We start from the raw sequence: 4,638 nt of genomic DNA, 5'->3' as shown, positions 1-4,638 counted from the left end.
GCTGTTCATTGGGGCACGCAGGCTTCTCTCTAGTTGTGGCATGTGGGGTTTCTCTCTCTGGTTGTGTCATGGGGGCTCCAGGGCGTGTGGGCACTCTAGTTTCTGGCACACGGGCTCCCTCATTGAGGTGCATGAGCTCAGTAGTTGTGGTGCACAGGCTTAGTTGCCCCATGGCATGTGGGTTCTTAGTTCCCTGATGAGGGATCTAACCCACGTCCCCTCCTTCAGAAGCCTTCTTTGTTTCTCGTCCTCTCTGATCAGCTCTGTAATCTCTCTCCATTTAGGGGTACCATTCTGTAGTCCTGCCGGTCGGCAAAGCTCCCAGGGGCGCCGTCTGTTCATTGGACACCTCACCCTGGGCTCGCGGGTGCCCCTTACTGTGCCCCAAGGCACTCCGCCAGCCCCCCTGCTTGCAGCCTGCAGCCAGCACTGCCTGTGTCCCGTCTGCTCTGCACTCCAACCTGTGCTCAGCTGCCTTTCCATGCCTCTGTTTTTGTCTTAGATCTACATTTGTATGCATTAAAATGCCCATCATCAGTCCTTTGTTGAGGTTTTCCCATTTATCTATTGATTGAATGAAGCTAATCTAGTAAATTCTTCATGGAGGTCTCATGGGCAGAGAATGTTTTACATTGTGTATGTTTAATATTGGTTTTTTAAAGACTTGGTATTTGACAAGCACATTAGCTGGCAATTAAAATCTGTTTTCATACCTTCATTCATTGAGATTTATTATTCTAATGTTACTCTATTGTTGCCTTTCCTTGTATGTTGTTTTAAAATAGTCTAATGATCTTGTAAATTATTTGATCTTTTGCCTGGAGACCTTGATAGGCTTTTGGATTTTTTTAAGTCTAATAATTTTAGTAGGATAAACCTTGGAGATGATAATTCTGGGTTAATTTTCCTAGGTCCCTAGTGGGCCTTTTCAATATGTAGATTTTACACTCTTTTATTTCTGGGAAGATTTGTTCAGTTATATTTTTAAATATTAATTCTGTTCTATTGTTTAGTTTTCTTTTTCAGGGACTCTGATTGTACCTATGTTATTCTAGTTTTGTCTACCTTCCATGTCCGTTACTTCATCTTTGGCTTTTTTACTTCTTTTCTTATCTCATTTTCATTTTGTTAGTTATTTTCCTGACTTTCTTCAACAGTCTTCAGTTGAGAAATATTTCTGTATTTCTCCTATTTTTTTTCTGAGTACAATCAACTCGTTTTATTGCTTCTTGAGTTTTGTTTCTATTCTGATTCAAAGTGGTAACCTACTTTAACATCTATAATTTTCTTCTGCCTTATTTTTCTACTTTGAAAAAGAGTTTTGTCAGTCAAGATGTGCTAAATCATATTTTCTGTTATGTTATGGTAATTTTGACTAGATTTATCCAGTTTCTTCTGTTCATTCTGTGGATTTGGTGTGGTTTACAAGATTAATGTTTACAATGGCATATTCTGTCAGTGCTCCAAAGTTTAGATTCTTTAGTGAATTTTTGTCTTTTTTGCACATGTGTTTGCTTGAGGGTGGAACTGTGTTTTTCCTCTTTTGCTTTTTCTCTTTCTACATAATCATCAAAGATGCTTCTCTGTCACTTTTGTCCTTTCTTCCCCCTCCCACCCATAAGTTCTACAGGGCTGTCATTTCAAGTAGTACATACTTGTAAATGCCTTCTTTGCCATGCATGCTCTGATCTACCAAGGCACATTGTTAGTATTTTCTGACTTAAGAGTGAATGTAATCTTTCTGGCAGTGTTTTGGCTCAACTTTAGTCCTGTCACCAGCTGCTTTCTTCTTTCTTCTCTGCACTTTTTCTTAGACTGCTCTTGCTTGACCTCAAAGTCTTATGATATAATGGAAACATAAGAGATCATTTTGTGATTTTTCTTCTTCTGCTTTTTTCTTATTTCTTTTTTGGTTCCAGTTATTTTTAAATTAAGTGATACTCTAAGTACATTGAGTGTGTCCTTCATGTGTAGTTTTGATTGTCTTGTTTTTCTCTATTATTCTATAGGAAATAGTGAGGGACATGGACTTAAGCACTACTAGTTTTCCAGCTACCATATTTGCTTCTCTTCCATTAGAAACCAGATTTGAAACACTCCCTACAGGGAGTAGCTAGAAGGCATTACTCAAATGCTCCAATAAAAAGCACATTCAGCAATGAAGAATGTAGCTTCTTTATGAAAGTAGCTTCCAAGTTCAAACTTGGAAGAGGCCTTAGTGATTATCTAGTATGACCAGAAATTAGAAACTAAAGTAAATAAAACAACTCTTTTAAATTGTCATAGATATTGACTGAGTCATTACCAGAAACCAGGTCTCCTGATTCTCAGTCCAGTGCTGGTTTTTTGGTTTTTTTGTCTTGTTTGTTTTTTAATATTCAATACATATTCATTTATTTTACACTTACAAAAGAAATCGCCCACCCTTCTGCCTCATCCCCTAAAACAATTTAGTTTTACAAACATTAAGAATCTTAAACTAAATGAAGGTAAACAATTGCAGAACAATTATTTTTCAATGTAGCTCTCATAATTACTAGAGTTTAAATCTCCTAAAAGTGACCAGTGTCCAAGCAATTTATAAGGAAATCCTGCTTATCATCCAAAATGAAAATTCCATATTACAAGTTAGCAAATTCTAGTACAAAAGTAGTCTGTGTGATGGAATAGTCTTTTCTTTTAAAAATATGGAATGCTTCACAAATTTCTGTGCCACCCTTGTTCAGAGGTCATGATAATCTTCTCTGTATTGTTTTGATTGTTTTTCTATGTGCTGCTGAAGTGAGCACTGGTTGTGTTTATCATGCCTTAATGCCTAGTTTGTATGAGAAAATGCTTCAACAGTATCGAGAACTACATAGTCATTAAGGGTTAAGTTAGTTCTCTAGCCTGAATAGAAAAGTCAGATTCTATGTACTTTCCATAAGTTACTTTACTGTCAACCAGTGCTTCTGAATACCATGGAGAACACAGATAATAGAATTAGGTGTACCCTGAGTTGGTATCAAAGCAGTCAAAAGTAGATTAAAGTTGATCATTATACCAACCAGTGAATATATAATTTCCAGCAAGTGTTATGAAACATTGAAAATGATTATCGACCTACATTTCCACATTTATACCTTGGTGGGCCTTTGTGGACTCATGAAATAGATAAGATTTTAGATCCCTTTAACATTCCTTGTCTTTCTGACAGTACATATCACATCATCATATTGTGCAATAGAAGCCCAAGAACACCTATTTCATTATAAATATGCTAATTGACACAAAAGCATTTGGATTTTGGTGTAATCATAAAGAAATTTTCTCTTCCATTATTAAAAAAATGAGTAAGTTTACATATATGAAGATAGGATAAAGACTGATAAAGATGGACTTTTCAGCTCTCATACTTGAGCCTCTTTTTAATACAGGCTTAAAATCTAAGATGAAATAAAAAGATTGGTTTTGCAAGAGGCACTTATTTGTCACTACCATCGCCTATGGGTATTACATACATTGCTGCACACTGCTTTGCTTTAGAAGGGAAGAAGGTAAGACCCTGTCTTTATAAACTGGTTTTTACGTAAGTGACATTTTCTCAAGTTGTCAGCATTCAATTTTCCACTGACACACTTACAAGCTTTCATGAACAGTTGAATGCAAATGTGACACTAAACCTGAATGAAGCATGGTTTCCCTATTAAAGCCTTTGGTACCAAGACAATGGCAAGTAATAAATACTTACCACTGGTCCATTTCCACAGTGAAGTTTCTCATTGCAAACTCACCAACAACTTTTGACCTCTGAACCCAAAGATCATCAATTACCCAGCTTACAGAGGTGGAATATAGTGAACCAGCAGCATCATTTAGCTGTCACCCAGTTAACATCTGAAAAGTAATTTGTCCAATATTTCAACCTCCAGGGAGAATTCTTTATTAGCTTTTGCATAGGTTTGCCTTTCAATTGGATGATTTGAATAGCTTCTGTGGTAAGAGAGATGCTGCTCTCAGGTAATGATTTTGCATTTCATCTCATCATTAATGCTTTGAACCTCATGGGAAGTCACTATGCCTTTTATGAAGGTTGAAGCATTTTATAACCTTAATAAAGACTCATAGCCTCAGGAACGTCAAGTGTGAGCAAGTGAGGGAGATTGACGAATAAAAATATAATTAAATTGCCACTTTAGATTGCACTAGGTGGAGGATTTCTAATGCAAATCAACAGTTAAAGAGTACAATGGCACCACAAACTTCAGTTCTATTCAGAAATACACACATAAACTGGCATAATTCAAAGAAAAATGAGATAAATCATCTTTTTCTCCTTTCTGGAGAAGCACTTTTTAATAATTTTATATTTAATTCCTAAATATTTTTTATAGGAGATGTACAGAGATAGGTTAATAAACATCTTGATAGATTTGAACTCAAAACAATTAATAATCATGGTGGTTCTTTGCTATTGTAAATTTATTTCTATACAGCATTTAAGTCACTGTATTTTGAAGTTTGAAATGAATACAAGATAATATGCAAGAGTGATTTTGAAACTATATCATCATCTACATTTCCCAAGGGATAGGTCACTCTGTCCTAAACATTACTAATAAATTATAGCTTTCAATACTTACTTAAGGGTATTCTCCA

General features: G+C 35.8%; 1 non-coding gene across 1 annotated transcript; it reads right to left on the bottom strand.

The window, feature by feature from the left end:
- Nucleotides 1-2,681: 2,681 nt before the first annotated feature.
- LOC132348308 (U6 spliceosomal RNA) lies at nucleotides 2,682-2,789 on the bottom strand. Its single transcript, XR_009497432.1, has one exon. It is a non-coding gene; the product is annotated as a U6 spliceosomal RNA (small nuclear RNA).
- Nucleotides 2,790-4,638: the final 1,849 nt, after the last annotated feature.

This window comes from Balaenoptera ricei, chromosome 14, assembly GCF_028023285.1.
Source record: "Balaenoptera ricei isolate mBalRic1 chromosome 14, mBalRic1.hap2, whole genome shotgun sequence".
In the NCBI taxonomy this organism is placed as follows: domain Eukaryota; kingdom Metazoa; phylum Chordata; class Mammalia; order Artiodactyla; family Balaenopteridae; genus Balaenoptera; species Balaenoptera ricei.
The sequence above is the reverse complement of the archived record's forward strand: the minus strand, read 5'-3'. Positions and strand labels throughout refer to the sequence as shown.